Raw genomic sequence first — 23,121 nt, forward strand, 5'->3', positions numbered from 1 at the left:
GGTTTAGGAAAGAAACTATGTAGAACAAAATAATGGAATTATAATAATAGTTTATATATAATGCAATGCAGTACAAACAAAATTTAAAAGTAAAGTTGCATGCTGAATCGGTATTTCTACATACACGTTGCCTTTTCTGCCTCTGACTCTAAAGAAAACAGAGTAAGATCTTATGGGAAGGAAAGTATTTTTCTATACATCCTTGGAGAATTTAGCACAATGTGGGCCTAATCCCCTTATGGCTTTTGAGAGTTAAAATAACACATAACTCCTAGCTGTCACTATTGTGAAGTGAACTGAACACAAGAAAAGCCAAAAGTATCTACAGGGACCACTGTGAATAGGAATCGACAAGTTTCTTGGAGTTCTACCTGCTAATATGTGCCAGCATTTCATGTTCTTGCTTGTTTATAATTTGCTTAACACAAAATTACTTCCATCATTTTTTTCCCATAATGTTCTGAAATGACTTTACCCTTTTCATGCACAGACTAGCCTGCTTTTGTGATAACAAACTGCTAAGGTGAAGAACCGAAAGGCCAGGAAGACTGTCTTCCAACCGCAACACTTGTCTAAGGAAGGGTAGTGGAAGATTACTGAAATTCTGAGTTATTTCTCTAGACTAGAACCCTGTTACATTATTAAAACAACTATTTTAGCTACTTGCCTATGAAGAGTAGGTTAAATATTTTTTACATTCCTTTTGCCCCATGACCATGCCATAAGCAGTCTTTCACCATATTTCTTCAGAAGAAAATATGCAAGTTTCTTGCAAAAAAATGTCAAGTTTTCTCCTTTAACAGATGGTGAGAGTAGTTCTTATCATATTTCCTCATGCTCTTAGATTTCTAGCAAAACATTTTGGCAAATCAAGAGATATAAATAAAGATTCAGATGTTTATTGAACAGCACATAATTTAAATAAATCATATTTATGGATGTCTGGCTGAGCAGAATTTATTGCCAACATATACCCTTTGGGCCTAAGTTTATTATCTGATGTTTATTTCAGACTAGAAAACACAATGCGTGAATAATTTCTCGATTTTTATACTCTCTCCTATATTTTTAATATTTTCCAAATCGCAATTTAAAGTAAAAAAAAAAAAGGCATTAGTTTGAAATTTACCAACATGCCCAATAAATCTGGCATGCAGGTTTCTGAAATAGTTAAAGAATAGTAATTAATAAATAAATTAATTAAACCCTCACTATTTGTCCCACTCCCTCTCCACATAATTGAATACAAAGAAATTATTCCATTTTAACATTGGGCTTTCAAAAATTTGGCATTTCACCCTGTCAGAAGCAGGCTGCAGAAGTATGAACCCTCTGCTAAACAGGCTCTGAATTCTTGAAAGGTGCAAGGCTGGCAACATGCTGCACCGGCAAACCAAACAGGCACAGATGCTGTGAAGGAACACAAGATGACAAATGATCTTTCAGAACCCCAGACCCAGGGCAATTCAAACTCTGCAAGCCATGCTGGCAAACCCAGTAGGTGTTTTCATTTTCTCACCATCACTGCTGTTTTTTCCAGACTGACCTTGATTACTTTACTCCCATCTGTACTGTCAATAACCAAATAGTACAACATTTTCAGTGTCTGGAAGAAACAGAGAAAAAACATTTTCAACACGAAGTCCACATCATGGGACTATCACTGACAGTAGCGTTGTAGGATGAGCAATCTATAGATCTGAGAAAAAATTGCAAATACTCCTGAACTTTCTCATGTTGTTTAAAAGAGCGGAAAAAGAATCCAATCAAACACTGAATATGTGTACGGTATCAGAAATAAATCTTAAAATCACATAGTGAATGGAGTTTTTATACCTTATTTTTATAATAGCAATTGTAACGAAACTTAGTAGGAAAAAAAATAGTAGTCTTGTAAGATGCCCATGAAAGTAAGGTGCACCTAGTTTTTTTAGCATTTAATATTTTCATAGATAACAAACTCATACATCCTGAAGTACAGGTGTTAGTATCCATAGCAAGACCTGATTTCCTTCTCATTTGCATTTTGATATGTATACTAAAGCGGATGGAGTATACATTCAGCAATGTCTCAGCATATTTACAACTTTATATCCTGTTTCCACCTCTGATTATGTACCAAGTCTGAAGTCTTCCTCTCTTACAAAGGTTTCATAATGGCAATTATGGATGTTTCCTTTCTCATTTCCTCCTAAAGTTCCCCTTCATCACCTCCTGCAATATCTCATTTCATTATAGTTTTTATAGGAACACTGTTACTAAAAGCTTCACTCTTTCCAAAACAATTTCTCTTCCCCCTGCTGCGGGAATACTTGTAAAAATTATTTTAGATAAGAATATTTAAAAGAAGATCCACCTCAGAATGAATGTATTGCCATTGGTTGAAGTTGTTTTAAAAGTAGATAAGCAGCAGTTTTCTTCAATATTTGAATCTACAAACAAAAAATTAAATCACATTATTCTCAGCTTTGTGTTCCTATGGTAAATAGTGACTGAAAAAGTAAACGGTGACTATGCCCTGGGTGGCAACAAGTATAACCAACTTCTAAAACACATATTCAAGAAAGATTTTGTAAAGAATTCATCCAGAAGGCCTGCACACACAGATTATTATGAGAAACTGCTTCCCTTGGTTAGCAAACTAGTCCCACACTGAGCATCTGCACTGATTGAGAAGTAACACTCTGACCTTTATAAGGAGTGATACTCCACTTAGCAAGGATGCTGCTGAACCATCTTCATTAGTGTAAGTTGAATTATAAGTAAAATCTCATGTACTGGTTTTGTCTGGAATGGAATTAGATTTTTTTCATAGCAGCTTGGAGGTTTCTGTCCTGGTTTTGTGACCAAAACAATGCTGATAAGAGACCTATGTTTTAGCCATTGCTGACCAGTGCTTACACAGCATCAAGGCCTTTTCTGGATCTCATGCTGCCCTGCCAGCTAGGAGGCTGACCCCAACTAGCCAAACTGATATTCCACACCATATGATGTTATGCTCGGCAGTGAAAACTGGGAGAAGAAGGAAAAAAGGGGATGCTTGCAGTTATGGTGTTTGTCTTCCCAAGTGACCATTACATGTGATGGAGCCCTGCTTTCCTGGAGATGAGTGAACACCTGCCTGCCCATGGGAAGCGGTGAATGAATTCCTTGTTTTGCTCTGCTTGGGCATGCAGTTTTGGGTTTATCTATTTAATTGTCTTTATCTTAACCTCCAAATTTTCTTTTACACATCTGATTCTCTCTTCCTTCACTTGAGTAGAGTGAGTGAGGGAGTGGCTGTGTGGGCCTGAGCTGCTTGATGGGGTTAACCCACAACATCTCAAAATGTCAACAGTCACTCATTATGATAGAAAACCATGCAACAATTCACAGACAGCATAATCAGGTCAGCTTTCTATTTTCAGTGCCTCATCAGGACATAGCAAACAGTTCTTTCAAGCGCAGACCGGGTCACACTTAATCATACTTTGGAGCTGGCCACGAGAATAATACCTTAGACCATACACACCAGGAGCACCAGTGCTCTAAGGCCTATAGTTGTGGCAGTGAGCTACCCTTTTTCTCTAAGATGCTCCTTCTTAGTTTGCTTTTAGCTGCTCTTGCATGAAAGTCTTGTGATTTTCTTCCTGTCAAACTCAAGTAAAGGGGTTAGGAGAATCATATTGATGTGTAATGAAGTTGAAAGCGATGGTTTGAACGTAATCACCAGTTTACTGTGACAGTATGTCCTCTGTGTTTGCCTGCCAGGCATCCGTTTTACAGTTTGAACAAATGTACAGGGCTGCATGTTTTGTGCAAAGGCTTAAACTCCCCCAAAACTGATAGCTTGCAAAATATTTGGGGGGGAAGTCTTAGAAAATAAAATACTGACCAAGCTGCACAAAAATGTTCCTATTTGAAACTACAGATTTGACCAAGGCCACACCAGCATATGCTGACCCACTTATGAGCAATGTCCACCCACACATGAAAGTTTATGTCTCCACTATCTTCCTTCCTCCCTTCAAGCCTATGTAAGTCCTTTATGACAGAAGGCTCACATAGACAGTGAAATTATGGGAGCAATATGAAGAGTGGTAAGGAAAAGAGATAAAATGAGAAATAAATAAACAAGATAACAAGGTTGGTGGGAAAAAAAAAATTACTCTACTGGCCTCTCTTTTCCTTGGTGTGACTCTGCAGTTGCTGATCTGTCCAGCTGAGCATGGCCTCAGGACTTTCCTGTCCTCACTTTTCCTGGCTGTCATCAACGTTACTCCGTAACAGAGAGAAAATGAATACTATTATCCCTAAGTATGGGGGCATATGCTTGGCTCCTCCATTAAGATTCACTCTCCTGTCTGGTACAGCATGGGCTGTACAAGTGATGTATATGATTTACGACTTCTTTCCTGTTGTGTAAGGCAGAGGACTCTCTCCATGCAGTTTCACTGAAATTCAGATTAAGCTCTTACTATCACATAGAGAGGTTTATTTCATCTCACATTCATTTTAACATTGACAAAAACTTTCCAAGGTAAAAAGCAGGTTCCAGCTCATTTGCAACTCATAAATTCAGCAAACTTTGATATTTAGTAGAACAAGAGTGATTGATTCAGTTTAACGGAAAGAGTGGAGTTTCCTATTCTGCCTTCCTAAATCACTTCTGTAAAATAATTAAAAGTTGGGTCCTATTTCTCTTTTGTATGCATGCCTCTAAAATCAATCTCCAAAACTATGAGATTATTTTCCTAGATTTCAATGTAAACAGAAAAATGAAACAACTATAAAGGCCTCATTCAAGCTAAATTTTCTTGACTTCTAAGGGGCTTATTTTTTATCCATTTATTTTTCACATTCTAATGTGGTTAATTAAGACAGGTTGTATGTGTATGCTTAAATAAATTATTCAGACATTATTGTGCTTCCTAACCCAAGCATGGCTTGACAAGTTAAAAAAGCTGTTTAAGAAATAGAAATCCCTGAATACTTGAAAATCATGGGCCTTTGTACTGGGTTTGCACGGTAAGATTTTGGTGATGGAGTGGCTACAGGGGTGGTCTCTGTGAGAAGGTGATGGAAGCTTCCCCGATGTCTGATAGAGCCAATGACAGCCAGCTCCAAGACAGATCCACCACTGGCCAAGGTCAAGCCCATCAGTGGCAGTGACTGGGATAACATAGTCAAAACGGGGTAAAACAACTGCAGCCAGAGAGATGGATGAGAATACGTGAGAGGAGCAGCTCTGCAGACACCCAGGTCAGTGCATGAGAGGGGAAGCAAAGCAGAAATGCCTCTGCAGCCCATGGTGCAGCCCATGGTGAAGCTGGCGGTGCCCTTGCAGGACATGGATGTCCATGGTGAAGCAGATACCCACCTGCAGCCTGGGGAGGACCCCATGACGGAGAAGGGGGATTCCCTAAGGAGACTGTGAAGCCTGCACTTCCTTTTGTTAAATGGTTAACATGCTTCCTGAAGAAAAAAAAAAAATAAAAAAGGCCAGGCCAAGCAGGACTTAAGGGTTGTACAACCCAGACACTATTCCCAATAGGCTGTTTAGAATCACAGAATCATAGAATAGTTAGGGTTGGAAACGACCTTAAGATCATCGAGTTCCAACCCCCCTGCATGGGCAGGGACACCTCACACTAAACCATGTCACCCAAGGCTCTGTCCAACCTGGCCTTGAACAGTGCCAGGGATGGGGCATTCACAACCTCCCTGGGCAACCCATTCCAGTGCCTTACCACCCTCACAGTAAAGAATTTCTTCCTTATATCCAATCTAAACTTCCTCTGTTTAAGTTTTAACCCATTACCCCTTGTCCTATCACTACAGTCCCTAATGAAGAGTCCCTCTCCAGGAGGTAATAAAATTTAGCCAACTGAATGCAAGCCGTGTTGTATAGGTTGGTAACAGGGCTTCATAATAGTCAGGGACACATTTTAGTTACTAATCAGACAGTGCTGTTGCTTATGATCAAAATACTAACCTAAATTTCTATTAAAAAATTGTACAAAGGGCATTTTATTCTGGCATTTTATTCTTTATCACCACTTTTTAAAGCCTCAGTGACAAGTTAATTTAGCTTCTCAATAGTGTCCATATACACCATCTAAACCTTAAGTCAATGGCATAACAGCTTTCTTGTAAACTTACCACTTCAAATACAGCAACAGCTTTTTGTTTTTAATTCAGTCTTCAATTCCTTATTCCTCCTCTAATCCATTCTACTTTACCTTACTTATTGCAACAATATCCTCCTTTCATTAATTACACAAGTTCATGTCCAACTAATTATCCAGCATGACCATCAGCTCCTTTCAGAGTTACTAAACTACTGAATCATGTCATACCTTCTCCAGCCTTACAGTTCTGGTTTATATTCAATGTTTCTGGAAGGAAGAATGATTTTTATTTTTTTCTCACCTGTGGGAAAGGTTGGAAGCTTCTCTTCTTAAAACTTTAGGCAGCTTTTGAGTTTCCCAATTTTTAAAGCCTTTTTTACATTTTCCAGTATCATATTTGATCAGGTATTCCCATAAAGATAGTATAATTACATTGCTGTCATATATAATGGGTTCAGGTTTGACTTTTACACTCCCAGGAACTCTAAGCTAGAACTCAAGAGGATAATTTTGTCAGTCTGTGCTGTGCCATGTATATCTAGTAACTGAGGCAAAAATAATTGAGACTCCAATCCTTCAAAGGTATGTCTCCATATCACACTTTGTTTCCATGAAGACATTCAAACTGCCACCATCACTTCATGGCAAGATAATTGCTTACAAATAGCTCTTACCTCCTCATGTTCCCAGAGCCTAGGAATTCCATAGGACTGAATGAAACTGCTTGCAAACGGTACAATTTAATAATTCAATTAAAGTTCTGCAAAGGTTTTGTATATTATTTCCCTCCCAACCCCCATGGGCATTGTGTTTTAAAATAGCATGCGTAAATCTGTAGTTTTGTCTTTTTTACCATAAAGGGAACATGAATGCTTTCACTGAGATAGTAAGAGCAAAAGAAGTTCACTGCTAGCACTACCTGTCATCTAGGCAGCCTTACAAACCAGTAAAATATAAATGTGGATACAAATCTGGGACACTTGACCCCAGAATTTACCTACATTCAGGTGCATATAAGCCATATTACTACCACAAAGACACTTTGAGTTCTTTCTCTAGTCATTAAATTGCTGGGGAGGAAAGATTTTACTCTTATAATCCTTGTTTGTACATATTCATACACATTGGCCAATACTTCTAACTTGATAGAAAGGGTTGTTTCCTCATGTATCCCTCCCTATGTATATAAAATATTTTGAGATGGTTCTGTCTGAGTCTTTTTGCTGTTTCCTAAAAAATTATTTTTGTCTTGGTCTTAGAGGGGTTTGGGGTTTGGCTTTTTTTGCCTCTCCTAATATTTTTGGCTGTCTGTTAGAGTAATCTTGAGTGCTTTGACTTCCAGAAGGCATATATTATCTATTTTACTCCTCATATGTATGGTATGCTTTACCACCTTTTATGCTCACAGTTCAGGACTGGGAAGCAAAAACAACTCCATAAATAAATTGTCAGCTTCTCAGGAAACTATACAATGTTTTATCTAAAGCCTCTGCAAAATTCGCTTATGGACACAAATTAGTCCAGGAAAAGAATTCAACCATAGGATTTTCTATATAGTGCTGGTTTTACATTATCAAGCCCCACAAATTTAATTCTAAAATGCAGCATATTAAATAAGAGCACTGAGGTGACTCCGCCCCCTTTTCAAATTGAGAATCCATTTGGCATTTCAATCACTTTTCTGGTAAGAATATAATTAATTATTACAATGCTTTGCTGCTTAATGTTTCTTACAGAATCCTCTTTGAAACTTTTTGTAAGCCTCTTGCAACTTCAAGAGTTTTTATTAGCAGAACTGTGCTGATCTCTACCATATGTACACCTACCATTTTGCACCCTTTCTGAATAGCATTAGAAAAGTTTTAAATATAAGAATATTATAATTATGTAACACCAGTTCTGTTGATTCATTTTCCAAATACAATTCTTTAAATTTTTGGTATTTCACAATTTTTTTTATTACTTCACCCATAGATTTCAGAACTAACACTATGCTTTATTTTTGTTTGAAAGTTCACATAGAAATTGCTTAGACTCTAAAATGGAACCGACACTTCATGTTTAGCTTGATCTTATGTAACGCAGAATATTTCTAGTAGTCCAATACTAGTGTTGCTGAATCTTTCTGAGGAGCAGCACTAAAGCATAAAATGTCTTAAGTCCTGTGCAACCACATCTCACAGAATGGAGACAGAAAGGAATCAGAAGAAAAATTATTTGGAGTTCAAATGATTTGAAAATCCTGCTTGGTCCAGAATAAAGAAGGTTTCCTACGTTCTGATCCCAGGGTTACTGAAGTCCATAAGAGTCCTTCGAAGGACTTCAGTGGGCTTCATAGGTTCTGCCCAGGTGCTGCTCCTCCATTTGCAATTTTGCATATAGTAACAAGCTTCAGAGATGAATAAAGGAAACAGAAGCACTTTATTCTCATGGAATGAAGTTGTGAATGCTCCATCCCTGCCATTGTTCAAGGCTGGGTTGGACAGAGCCTTGGGCGACGTGGCTTAGTGTTAGGTGTCCCTGCCCATGGCAGGGGAGTTGGAACTCAGTGGTCTTAAGGTTCTTTCCAATCCTAACTATTCTATGATTCTATGAATGTAATAGTTTTAACCATACTTTTACACTGCAAACATGAATGAGTGCTTGCAGGACTGGTGGCTGTAGCCTGTACCCTTCAGATGTTATTTGCTCGGGGAAATATTAAATAGCTGAGATAGTCCAAGGAAACTTAAATACGTGGAACTGCTTTTGAGCCAGAGTCTTTAGAGAAGGAATATGCATACTCCTTAACAATACACAGTCCTTTTTTTATTTTGTACTTGAGCAGGATTCCCTAGATCTCTAGAGACTTATGGGAGAAAGAAGAAAACACCATGTCTTTATGTCTGTCCCAAAACCTTGGTGCTCTGCTAAACCATTTACAGGCAACATTATTTCCAAAGTGAATGTCATCTTTTAGTTGTTGTCTAAAAGGGAAAACTTTCACATAAATAACTGATATGGAAAGTAGCATGACCTACAGATAAGAACTGAAATATTGGGATGATAAATCTTTCCTTTCATATTAACAAATGAACAAAATTAGCACTAGTCCAGCACTAAGAAGAGGCTATGAAATATGCAAATACTAGAAATGAAATATGTGGATTTATTTCTCTCTGTGAAAAACTGTGTATGTATCAAACAGAAAATGTATTACCAAGACTGCCCTGAGTGACACATGCACACAGCTCAGCATGTCAAAATCTGATTTTTTTATTTTTGTATTCAGTGGAACATTTTTAATTCAGTGATTTGGGATCTTCAAAGTTACTATTTCAGTGGTAACTGTATTTGGTTACCCTGGTAATAGCTGACCATGAGTTCTGAACAGTATGCCAGATAAATTCAGGAGATATGTAAAAAAAAAAAACCCCATATTATTCTTATTGACATTAATAGGTTGTTAATAAATTCTTCTTTTTATGAAAAATCTTTTAAGTGATTGCATTGCCATCTGCTGAATGTAATACAGTTATTAGCCAAAATAGACAAATATATAAATAATACCTATTACTTGTGAATTATACAGAATACATATCCTACATGACATGTAAGATCAAACAACAAACAATCTACTTGTCCCAGCACTCTTTTCAAATCCCATCATTTTAAACAGTCCCAGCGTGTAGGTTCCACTTTGGTTAACCTGTCACAGCATTCTCTTCCAATTCCGTCAGTGATAGAAGGTTGCTAGTGATAGGACAATTAGACTTGAATATTACAATGGGGTTTGAGTAGGTGATTCCTTAGAGAATACAGTGAAAATTAAATCGGTGATACTGGATCAAAACTAATTTACCTTATCCAACATATTGTCTTTGGATAATAGAAGATGGTTTCAAATACAGGGTCAGAATTGCAGAATGGCAGATGTGCTTCTGTTTGGTTGTTGGGTTTTTTTATACCTACATTAGCTTTCATCTTGATTATAATGGTTAAAAACTGACACAAGTGTTCCTATTAATTATTCCTACCCTGGACAGCCAATCAGTGGTATCTCTAGGAGGTTTATTCAAGCTGCAGATGACATCAGGATACATCAAAGCTGCAAGCACGTTAAGATGGCCTCATGCCAGGCCAGCTTCAATCTGGTAGGGATCTTTAGCTCCAGCAATGTGCTAGATTCGAGAGCAGCTCTGCTCCAGAAACAAAACTGCCTCTTTTGCATAGCATCACAGCTAGCATAATAAGCTGTGTGAGACTGGAGTTGATGCCATGCAAAACACTGTGTCCTGGAAACTGGAGCTTGGGAAAAAGCTGTACAGAGCCACAGCTGGGTATTTCTGCATATGATCAGCTAGGGTCCAACAAGGCTTATTAGCTTCAGTTAACTACTAGTGATAACACATTATCTCTTTCAGAAACATTTGGATGTCTCTGCTCTATAGACAACAGAAGCCTGTTTACTGGAAAGGCTTTTTAATCCTAGAGAAGTGTCACATGAATGCATGGAACCAGCCTGAGTCCAGCACTGTATCGGAGCTAACAAGCCAACTTTGAACATGGAAGGCTTTGAAGCATGGGGTAGAGACAGTAGTTCTGCAATAATTAGCTCAAAGCCAGTGCTGGACAAAACCAGTTCAAGCCCAGGGTGCCATGAGAACTGTCTTGGTGCAAAGATATATGGACATCTGCATGCTCCTAATGCAATACCTTGCTTATCCACGTATTCCCACTGTCTTGGGATGACAGATTCCACTTAGTTTAAATATATCTTTTTCCTATTATTGGCGATGCTATCATTTAATATGATGCACAATGTAATTAATATTTCCCTGCAATTATGACATTCATAATACCTCCTTATGTAAAAGCTCTATTTCTTTAATTATGTTAGCATCAGCAGGTACTACCTATTTCCTCATAGTCATAGCTGGTTTTCTGGTAAATTATACACTTCCAGTCACTGCATTCTCATAAAATAACAACAGATCCTATTTCAGTCTGACATAAAATTTAAGTTTTCTGCATTCATTCTGTATAGACATAAATTATTTTATATATTACACCAGAACTGGACAAACCTGTGAGATAATTTGATGTACACTTGGAAGTGGATGTTAAAGATTTCTTTCATGTCACATATTGTGGCATCTGCTCTTGTATTGAAAATACAGTAGCCAGATGACACAAAGTATGAAACTGGTACAAACTCACTCTGTTGTTTTGAATTAGTTAAAAAATATGGAGCTAAGTTTCCTTTGGCAGACTCTGTGCTGAATCAAGCATACAGTTTTCATGAAGCATAATGCTGGCATAAACACATGTCGTGTCATATGTCATAAACATATGTCAGTTTACTCACAGGTAAACTTTTTTTAGGATAAACCTCTATTCCCAGTTGTGCATGAAAATGTAAAGAGAGAACACAGTGAGAAAAAAAAAAAAAGATGCATTTTGTATCTTAATCTACATCTATATTTGTCACGCTTTTCTGGTTTTGTTATTACTGGTTATTACACCCACAAGTTACTCACACATGTGAGCACTGGCCACAGACAGTCAGACAAAAAAATTCACCTCCCTACGATGTACTATCTTCAACAAATACCCCAGAACGTCTTCAGAAATTCTGCTGGTACTTTTCCTCCCAGCTTTTTATTTATACCTTTACTTTCTGAAGCCCCAGAGTCACAGATTTCCTCAGCAAGCTCCTCTGAGCATTGTGGCTAGCCAGCACTGGATAGACAGTCTGCACAGTCAGGGACATAGCAAGGAGAAGAAAGATAAAAAAGGAGGAAGGATCCTGGCTGCTGCAGGGTCTACTTCAATCCTCATCATGTCAAGCCTGCAAGGAAAGTACCTCTGGGTGGCATGCAATCATTCCTTAGCTTCATGGAGCAGTAGATACTGTCAGGGGTTCTCTGCTCTGTGTCCTACTCTCAAGCCTGGTATTTTCTTTTCAATGCCTGGGGAAAAAAAAAGCCAGAATAAGCTTCTCCCTAAGACTCTCCCATCCTCCAGCTGCTTTCAGCTCAGTTGATTTCCTGAGAGTGCTGTTATTAAGGCTTTGTTCCCTTCCCCCCACCTTCTTGAATTAAATGCTTTGCTGAGATTTCTACTGCAAAGAAAACTATGTTGCTAAACTTCTTTCTGATGAAAAATTTACACTAATTTTCTGCATTAATACTTCTATGATCACAACACAGCAGGTTTGCCTCTCAAGAAACATGAATTATTTTTGTTTCAGCGCGGCTGTGATCGGAGCACACAGTGAAGTGGGCTGGGACCAACAGCTAGAGACAGCTATCTTACAAAGCCAGATAAAGCCTTGAGCACATAGTGGGTGGGTTTGTTTCAGCCAGCAAGATGGTAGGAAGTCCTGGAGAAGAAAGCTGTGCTGTGCATTCATTAGCCTAGCACAAGTCCCACCATAGAGATACAACTCCCTCCTGTATTATGGGCAGTATTCAACTGACGCTTTCATGGTCCCAAGCCCAGTGCCTAGAACCTGCCAGCAATGATGTACTTGTTCACCTGTGTGTTTGATAGTTGTACCACTGAGCGAAGAGAATGGCAAGAGTGTGGAAAGGATAGTCTTATCTACACAGGATTGTGTTGCCCAGTATTAGAACTAAAACAATTAAAACTAAAATAAGGAGAGAAGTATCATTTAAAAGAAAACAGAGGCATATTTACCAGCCTGCATGTTACTAAAATGTTCAGCTTTATCATGCACAAAAAGTGTAGTGGACATTGTAGTTCCCATACCTTGAGAAACATGCTAACAGCCAGACACCTGGGGTGTTTGTGTCCCAGCCTCCAATTGCTTTCAGCTCAGGGATTTTCCCGAGTCATGGTTTGCGTGTCTCCAGCCTGCAAACCACTTCTTTCCCATGAACCTGCATGATATCCTCTGTAATTCATGGCACTAGGTTACATTTGTAGTTTGGATGCTGCTTATTCTGGCAAAACCTTGCTTCTGCTTGTGCAGCTTCCTCTCCTGCCCTCCAGGCCCCTTTCCAAAGGAAGCAGACGGTACCAACAAACCTGCTGTTTACACGCCAGTGCAGCAACACTGGCAAAAGCATAGTGTGCACATGCAGCCTGATGTGTTCTTACAGTAAGTACTTTATACTCAAAAGGAACTTTATGGTGTTTTCTCTCATTGCAGTAGCAGCACGTACTCTTTCCTCACCACCACATAAGCAAGCAGGCAGCTGAACCCCTCACCATCACACGGGCAGCAGCTCTACAGACGTTTTTGACACTCAAACTTGCTCCCCAAGTGCCTTACTTCATCCCGAAAATAGTCCCCCAGCTCTAGAAGCCCAGCCACCCGCCGCCCCTTCTTAGGGCACTTCTCGCCCGGGGAGGGACAGAGGGACAGGGGGGAGGGACGGAGAAAATGCCGGACCAGCCCCACGGCCGCGCACCGCCCCCAGCTCTCGCCCCAGGGAAGCGGGGGGAGGCTAGGGACGGGCCTGAGCCAGCTTTTTGTTGTAACAAGCGTTTCGCGCTGCCTATAAGGAGCCCGCTGCTGCCCAGCGCAGCTGGAAGCGGGATTTTCTTCCCATTGTCTGCTGGGCCCGGCCCGCTCGGCTGCGGTCTCAACTGCCGAGGGCGCCCGGGTCGAGTGCGGCGTGGAGGTACCGGACACGGGACACCGGCAACAGGGCTTCCGATAGACATCAAACTGAACCAGAGAAACGCAAGATTCGGGCCTAACCAAGACTGCTAGTTGGGCTTCAAACCCGAATATTAATGAACATTAAGAAATCTTTCCAATGCAGACAAAAATAAGTCAAAACGACTAAAAAATGCATCCTTCTTACTCTTCGTTGTGCAACTTGAAACCATTTAATGCAAACAGGCACTCAGGGGAGTCCATGAGGATATAATCCTTCAAACAAGGCCCGCAAACTCCCATATGTAAACTATATGCCTGCCTCTCTACACTTGCTTTAATTCACTGCCTGCCAGCTCAGAGAAGGTAACGGCTGGGGTTGCAGACACTCCCTAGGTGTTTGCTTTAGTATACCTTGTTCTTTCCAAAATCAAATATTTGTATCCTGAAACAAGTATTTGGAAACATTCCAGAGTAGCCTTTACAAATATGTTAAGTGCAGCAAACTGTTGGCAAGTAATAGACTCCAGGTATAAACCTGTAAGGTAGGCAAACCATAAGGCTTCCACCCTGCATTTGCTTCAGCATTGATGAAACTGCGGCCTAAATATTTATTTGGCAGCTCTCTGTGGGTCCTGAAGAGATAAAGGGCTAAAACCTCTACACTTAAGATAGCTGAACTTCTGCCTTAAATAAATATTCACATGGGTAAGGAGAAGGCACTGTGGCAGAGTAACAAACTTTTTCACTAAAGAGCCTGAGTCTGCAATTGGAGCTCTGTTTTGCAGTTAGGGCATATCCCCCCTACTGACCCAGCTGTAGGGGAACCTGTCTGTCCAGGATGAAGAGTTAAAGATGATTATGTATGCTTCTCCTCTGCTTGCTTCTGGATGCAAAAAACCAATGTTCCCTAACCATGCCAGTCTGAGCATAACTGTTAGCTTGAATGCACGATAGAAACAGTAGAAATGATAAGGACCTGAACGTCTTCTATTCTTCTATTTTTTTTTTTATTTTCTTACATAAATATAGCTCAGATGCAATTTGTACAGAGGAGGTTTCAAAGCCTAAGATAGCCAAGCAGCAATATCCCATGGAAACTTGGCATATATTTCTATCAAACTTCTTTTAAAAATTACATGCCTTAACAAAATCAGAGCCAAATATCACGACTAAGTGCTTAACATAAGGTAGCCTTTTTGTAATTATACTGATGGTAAATCCCTTCTTAAAGAATTGCCTGCAAATTTCATTTGCTCTTTATTAATACAAGCAATATAATGCAATCAATAAATTATAGTCCCTCTGTTTGGTATCTGACCAACCCCTCAAGCACCCTTTGAAAGCAGATTACCAGCACTTTCTTTCCTATTTATTTTAGATAATTTAAAATGTTCTTTCATATTTAAATACATAATATGAGTAAAGCTTCATCATTGCTATGCAACTAGCTATTATTTGCATTTTGCTTTTTAAAAGGGGACATAAAACCCTGATACAGCAGTCTCAAACACAATGTGGTTTTACACACTACTACAGATCTTTTCTACTAAACACACTGGAGAAACTTTTACTGTTCAATGCGCAAACTCTTGTTACATCTTTGACTGACTGGGCACAATGGATGCATCTTTTTCATCAGCAGCAGTCCAAAACTATTTTAGTAATAGTGATGACTACTCATATGACTAAAATTATTTGCATGCATAAATGTTTATAGAATTAAGCTTACAGTGTATTTTAATGAAGTATGCCATATTTCTAGTCAAGATTAATTAACTGTGAAGTGTGTCACTTTTTCATTCCTGACGTATTTCAGAAACTTTATAATGCATTTGCCTAGACATGTTTATTTATCTCATAGTCCATATAAAACCAGGATAAAATGTACAAGTTTTCTTGCTACTTACATATATATCCATGCACCTATAAAGTTCCGTATTTCGTATTACTGTGTATCTCCCAATCCTGCAGTGAAAGCGTGGTTAATTGTTGGACTCAAGGATCTTAAAGGTCTTTTCCAACCTAAATGATTCTATGATTCTCTGATCTACAGCTTGCAACATACAGCCAACTCTGCGACACACTACTGATTCTGTATGTTCTAGTTTCTGTTGCTCAAGGTATCTACTTTCAAAAACATTATCCAGAATTTCTCCAAGTTGGACTTCACGATGGGAGGAATTTGCATGTATCAGGGCCAGATAAGCGGTCCATTTTCCCCTGCAACAAGAAGGTCCAGACCTAAGCGTGTGATAAAATACATGTATAATAAAGATCCGTTTCAAATGTATTATTAAAAAAAAAATAATAAAAGAAACAAACAGCAACTCCAGAAGACACCACTAGAGTTCTCCTTCTCCCAAATATCCCTAGCACCATCCTAAACCCTGTTTACCCCAGAAACCTGAACTGTGGACAGACAGAAGAGGAGAGAGAGAGAGAAAATTCAGACACAATAAAACTCTGAGGGGAAAAATATGTGGAAGGAGGAGGCAGCAGCGGCCTGGGGAAGGGATTGAAAAGTTTCCCCTGGCTTAACTTCTCCCCCCCTGCAGCAGCAGAAGCAGCGCCAGCAGCACAAGGTGAGAGAGACTTTTAAGTCTGGGGAGGAGGGGTGTGTGTGCGGGAGGGGGGATGAATTTACAGCCCTGTGGATATTTCTGTGTCTGCCTCCCTGGCTTTGGGGTGCGAGAGACGCCGTGTCTCATGCTGGGTGGATTTTTTTTTAATATGATGGAGGATTATAAACATGGCGCCTTAAAAAAACTACAAAATCATGTACACACTGTTCCAAGGAGATGGGGGAGAGGGGACAGGGGAAGGGCTGGGCACCAGGGGAGGGGGCAATCCTGCCCCGCGGGGTGCCATATGGGGAGGGGGGAGCAATTATACTTCATAATAAAATGTGTGGGGTTTGCGGGGGGGGGGGGGGGGGAGAGAGAGAGATATGGAGGGCGGGATTTTTTATTATTAGTATTATTTCATTTTTCGGAGTGGGCAGGATTATCTGCCAGCCCGCTTGGAAACCGAGGAGGAGAAGGGGACGGCGGCGGAGCGCGTGTGATTATTAACGGCGATTATTTTTGTCCCTACACCTTTCCACACCTTCAGCCGGATTTCGGCTGGGAGGTAGCGGCGGACCCCCCGCTCCCTCCGCACCGAGTCGCAGTTAGCCCCGGGGTCGGGGCGGGAGGAGGTGGGGTGGGGAGAGGGGCGCACAACAGAACCGCTGTTTCTAGCGCTCCGCGCAGGCCTGCAGGGAGTGGGGGAGCCCGGGACTCGCGTGAGAGGGAGGCCGAGCGGGGTGTGGCGCAGCCCGGCCTCAGCCCCGGCACCCCCCGCAGCCTCGCTCGTTACCCACACGCGGGGCTACTGCTTTGCTCCCCACTTCTTCCCACCCCGTTTCGTTTCTCTCACACAGCCCCCCGCCTCTCCCATTTCTTCGCTGGGGTGGGGGGTGTCTGCTTGGAGGAGGGAGCTTGGCCCGAGTAATGGCAGCTGCTCGACAGCGCCGAGGCTCCACAGAGAGAGACGTCGGGCCCCCGCATGCCGGCCGCGGCGGGAGAGAGGCCATGGCTCCTCTTCCCCAAAGGGAGGGCACAGCAGAGGACGGGGAAAGGGGTGAACTTAAGAGTCCCGGCCCTCCTCCCCCCCCCCTCCGGGCGGCTGCGGGCGGGCTGCACCACCTCCGCGGCGGGGACGGTCTCACCGCCCGGCTCTGCCGAGAGGGCAAGCTGGAGACGGGGGCCCCTGGTTTCCCGGATTGCCTTGCTGGCGGAACGCCTCGTCCCCGGCATAGCCCTGTGGGGCTTCCTCGCCTTCCCTGTCTGCTCCGGGGTAGGGCGGTGGAGGAAAGGGGCCCATTTCCCCACTCTCCTTCTCCCGGGGCGGCGAGGGGCGTGCGGGCCGGGGCCCTCCCGAGCGCTCCGGGAACAGCTCCCTCGCCCGCCCTGCAGAAGGGGCCTTTCCGAAGCCCCGCCGGGCTCGGCGGTCGAATGTGGGGAGAATGTGAACTGCGGAGGAGTTTGCTTGTGGTGGGTTTTGTGAGGGTTGTGTGTGTGTGTCCCTGAAACCCTGTCTCCACAGCATGCCCCTCGATTCACTCTGTAAGGTGTTTTCCTTCTTCCTTTACCTTGCCTGTTGTTCAGAGGCCTATGTGTCTCCTTTCTTTTATGAGGAAAGGGTGCAAACGTAGGTGTGGGGTTTCCTATGGTAAGGATGATGGGGAGCTTTAGTATACTTTCCTGACCTTCCGTGTGTGTTCCGTGGGAACAGGCCACCTGTCAAATACAACTGTTAGGGACTTGGGAAAACTTTGTGTGTCTTTTGGGGCTTACCCTGAAAAGACCAGGCTTTGTTTGGGAATTTAGTTTTTGACTTCTGTAAGCGTGGCAAACAGAACTTTACAAAGCCTAGAGCAGGGGTGGCTTGAGAAGAGGAAGAGGGGTGAAAAATTATTCAATTTGGTGGTGGTTAATTTTATAACTATAATTTGGCATTTTAACACTTGGAAATCATCTGACACAGTCTCTGTATCATAAGAGTAATACTATTTGTTGTAGTTTTGAGAAGATCTTACTGCAGTGGAAAGGACCAAAAGTTGAAAATGCTTTCCTGTCCTAGATATGCTGATATTTTTGCACTTGTGTTGCTGTTCTTTGTAAGAAATTGTTTAATTCTTCAGGAGTGACCACTGAGACAGGTGTCGGGAGGCTGGAAGAGTGGAATGGAAATGTTTGTGGTTCAGGTTGCAGTCCCTTGACGTTTTCTAGTCCCTCATTTCTCAACGTGAAGGACCAGGCATCTCTCCACGTATTTTCAATTTTTTTACAGTTTTTTGATTATCAACCATTCTGTGTGCACCGCAGAAGGTCCTTAGGAAAGGACCATTTGCTGACTGCTGCTTTGTATAAAACTGAAGGTACACGCAAAATAATTCCCAGCATAGATTTATGTTTAATGTAAGCTTTTCCATGCCTAAACAAACCCTCTCTGTTTTGTTCATCTATTTGTATGGAGAAGTGAATGGTTCATGTGCTAGTGTAACAGAGAGCATTTGTCCTTCTGATGGTGAGTTTAGTTTTAATGAGTGGGAAAAAAAAAGTTACTGTGTCGATTACTTTGTTCATCATGCTATGCTCTGCTGTCAAGAAGCAGCATCTGCAAGTCATACTTGGGTACTGTGTTCAACACCAATGGGCTGAGTGAAAAAAAATGACTCTTCCACTCCGTCTCATGAGCTGGGTAGAGTGATGGAAATTACCTAACAATGATGTCAGCTATGTAAGGGGCATTGTGAGTGTGTGGATGTTGGGTGGGGGTCTTAAGACTTTGGTGGTGTGCTAGAATATGCTCTTCCAAGTTTTGGAGCTTTTGTAGCACTAATTTAACAAGCAGTTGCCCTCCATACCAGTTAAACAGGTGTATTTTTATTATTATTTTTTTTTTTAATCTAAGCAAGCACTTATAGCTATTATTTTTAAATATAAACTTTAAAAAAAATCAAGTTTGTGCATCATGAACTTAAATTCTTAATGGTTTTAGCCCTCATGTGAGTCACAGTGATACTTCTCAACTCTTCAGGAGCAATTGAAGACTACACAAGTAACAAGAATTTCATGACTGTAACTGCTGTGCATGCTATATGTGACTGCTAGCATTACTTTTGCTCTTTTGCAGTAATCTGGTGCTGTGTGACCATACTTATTCATGGGTAGTAGGCAGTTTGTATGCAGCTAATGTTCAGGTTGCCTGGGGCTCCTGCCTGAGCTTCGTAGCAGAGAGTGGAAGGGACTCTAGGAAAGACATAAGGCTTCTGCAGGGGAAGACCTTGGATCATCCTTTCAGCCTGACATCATCTCAAGAGCAAATGAGATGGTGAAAGGCTGTGACGTGTGCTCAGCATTTCTACTTTGCACATGAATGCAACCTACTAGGTGGTGCTCCTGGAGAAGATAACAATAAGGTGGACAATGAATTTGGCCTCAGACTCACTTTGAAGTGGCTTAGGCTACATCTAGAGTGTTGTGCATTTCTACTGGTGAGCTTGAGGACCACTGAACTGTGCTATCTGCAGTCTCTAAATTAAGATTAAGTACTTAAAAAAGAAATAGATAAAAGCCAACAGTTGAAGATGTTTTTTCTTCATTTTAGACATCTAAACCTCTTCATAAGTGTCTGCATTGTCTAGTCTGTTAGAAAATGGTCTAATTTCATACGATTTGAGAATTGGGAAAATCTGGTACTAGGAGACTTGTTTTGGAATTGAGTACCCAAATTCAGTCAACTGAAGTTCACAAATTGGGACGTACCTGTATAACTGGATTTTATATTTGCTACCTTCCATAATCTTTAAGAACATTTAGCTCTGGAAGTGTGTAAGGACTTGAGGCAGTGAATCTGTCTAGGATAAAAGTTCTGAAAGAGGGACAGGGTGATGATGAAGATGTCCTCAGTAAAATTCTGTTTTTCTTCTTAAATGAGTATTTAGCTAGCTCTAGAGTGGCATAAATGTTGGTAAAACAACTATTTTATCTGTAATGTAGGTTGTTAGAAATGCTAAGTCAAACTATAAACAGAATTAATATATCCAAAGTATGTGTGGCTCACACCAGTGATGACCTTGGTTCATAAAATGCTGAGTTGTTTAAATATACTGCCCAGATGTATACAAGAGTTTATTTTCCTGAATGAGGTTAAATTTTGGGGTTTTTTTTGTTTTTTTTTTTGTTTTTGCAAGAGTTAGGTCAGAATTGTCGGAGCAATTCTTTCAAATTTCTTTCAAATCCTGACCACTGCTGTTATGCTTTTACTTCCATATCATGGGACTTTCTTTAGCCATCCTTCTTGCACTGATTGTTGGGGAGCTCATGTCAGATTATGTTCTTTATCTGCAGCGTGGTTTTTTGTATTAGTTGTTGTTGTGTTCTTTTAGTCTTGGGATGGGATGAACACTCCTGTAGTGCTTGTGTAGTACTTGGAGCATGGTGGCCTTGGTAGCTGGGCAGTGGCACATACATCATCTGTTACATAGCTCATACATTTTAGTCTGTCAGTGTTGCTTGTGCTAAATGTTGTAAACAGAGTTTGTTCTTGTCAGGTTCTGGATGATTTTTGGTCATTTGAATGTAAATTTAGCTCATAATTGGGTTATTGTTCTAAGGATTAATCTGCGAGTTGGGAGAATATGGCCTGCAAAATAGGTTTATAAGGTGAGGTAATGATTCCATCTTGCAGGAATTTTTTAATAAGTTAACTCTTACATTCATAAAAAAAGTTCTCAGTGATTTTCAGTGCAGTTAAACAATGCAAATTCAGTAGTGGTAAAAAGAGTATCTCATCATCTGTGCAAAATGCGAAACAGGTGTGGAAACCTTTTTCTTGAAGTGCTCAAATTTGTCTTTAAATGGTGGAAAATAACATTTCTCAAAAACCCCTTTAGTTCCTGGCTGTAGTGGAGGTAACTGGAAGTAGATTGATAGACACAAGAGCGGCTCTGTACAGTATGATAAACACAGTGGTTTCTAGCCTGAACGGGTGAACTCCTGTGGCACGTGGAGCTCCCTAATTTCAGAGGCCTCTCTCTATGCATCTCCCTGCGACACCAGGGCTGGGTCAAGCAGATTTTTTTTCTGTATTTGAAATTCTGGCCTTTATAACATAGCCTTTATCACCATTTTCAACTGATGTCTGCCATCAAATTAAATGAGCAGGCCTGAGCTTTGTCTTATTATTTATTTATTTTTAAATAAGCTGTGAATATTGAATTATATGAAGAATGTTATTTTTTAGGGGTAAAACTAGACACATAACTGTGTAATGGATTTTCAGCATTATTTTTGTTTCAAAAGGAGTAAATACGCTACTTGTTCCAGCTGTACTGTTTCACTGAGTGCCTGGAGTCGAGCTAACACACACAGTTAGCTTGAAATGCTTTTTGATGTAACATGGCTGCAATCAAGTTCTTCAAATACACAAGTTATTAAAGGGTGAACTAACTCAAATCATAAGCAGTGCTAGAGGCTGATTTTTTCCTTATGTTTCAGTGAGATTTCATTCATACTTGTTATGTTTCTCTTCTGTTTCTTTTCCTTTCAGTCTTTCAGTCTTGTGGGCATGCAACGGCGGGCACAGTGGTGATACACTGTGACATGTCCATGAACCCAAGTTAAAACTCATGGCATCTAATTCTAGGTCAGCCAGCTTTGGTAATATCCTGTCAGAGCCTGATCCTGTAGCTGTACCACGTAGATAAATCTGAAGTGTAGTTACTGAAAGTTTTTGCACAAGAAGACTGGTTTTGATTTTTTCCAGTCTCTCATTTTCTGTTTCACTACAGTGCAGAAGTTTCTGCTATGAAAATATAGAGATGTAATTCAAGTTTAAAGTGCATTATTAGTTAAAATGGCAGGACTATAAAATTTTTAATTTCAAAATCACAAAAAGATTAAATAAAAATTGTTACTGGTGTACCAGCAGTCAGAATGTCTTTGTGTATACCTTTATATTTAGTGCGAAATTCCAAGATTAAATAGCTGCAGAATAAAAAATTGTGAATTAATGTTTTGTCTGTTCATACAGCTATCAGTTGTAGTATGATATAAAGCAAATTCTTAACAAATACTTTTAGTCCAGAGACAGTGAAATATGAAGTGCTAAAATCCACTTACTGGTTAAAAATGAAGTCAGGCATCCCTACAAAAAATACTGGTATCACCCCATTCACCCTTTCTTTGGAAATTGTGGTTTTTTGCATGCAAAGAACTGGTCTCAGTGTGTAACTTCATTTTTGCCCTTGATAGGATTTTATTGATTTTGAGATCTAGTAATTTAAAAAAAAAAAAAAAAAGAGTTAAACATATTGCCGTTCACCTCTCATTTCTCCTATGCTTCATTTTCTTTTGCTTTGTTATTATGCTAAAAATGAATATGAAACCAACTTGCCTTATATTGAAATATAAGATTTTAATGCAGCTAGCTTAACTAATGTTTTGGTTACAGACCGTAGGAGTCTGCTAGTAGGTGTAGTACTCAAAAGCAGCGTTTTGGAAAGTGGGTATTTGTACTTTGATCTTGTGCACTTACAGCATGGCATTATTATCTGGTCTTTTAAAGATAGGTGGATGGGAGTCGCATGCAGTGACTCATGGGATATGGTACTTAGTTCACTAATTTTAGCAGAGTGATTCTTATCTTTCAGTGTTAGGTTTTATTGGAACCTTTTGGAAAAGCAATGAAGTGAAACAAAATGGAGTTGAGAGAAAATGATTAGCAGAATCCCAGAGTAGCTAGAAATAATATGCAGTGAAAAATAAATGAAAAGGATTTAAGATATGTTTATTGCTCAACAAATCTTTGACAAGATCTGAGAGATAAGAGAACTTTATCTTTCTTAGCACG

General features: G+C 40.4%; 1 protein-coding gene across 5 annotated transcripts in view; it reads left to right on the forward strand.

Annotated features, from left to right (window-relative positions):
* Positions 1–16,112: 16,112 nt before the first annotated feature.
* The window catches only part of ZMYND11 (zinc finger MYND-type containing 11), a 109,347-nt gene continuing 102,338 nt past the window's right edge, over positions 16,113–23,121 (forward strand). For 2 of the 5 annotated variants that reach the window (XM_061468018.1, XM_061468021.1), the window contains exon 1: positions 16,113–16,304. The gene's annotated coding sequence lies outside the window, so the exon portion shown is untranslated. Of the gene's footprint in view, positions 16,305–17,640; positions 17,757–23,121 lie in introns of those variants that run through there. The other 3 variants (XM_061468020.1, XM_061468022.1, XM_061468019.1) reach the window with 3 other exon arrangements.

The sequence above is a fragment of the Pezoporus flaviventris genome, unplaced genomic scaffold (assembly GCF_033815535.1).
Source record: "Pezoporus flaviventris isolate CSIRO_AGI_PZ_B2104156 unplaced genomic scaffold, CSIRO_AGI_Pfla_v1 ptg000047l, whole genome shotgun sequence".
Classification (NCBI taxonomy): domain Eukaryota; kingdom Metazoa; phylum Chordata; class Aves; order Psittaciformes; family Psittacidae; genus Pezoporus; species Pezoporus flaviventris.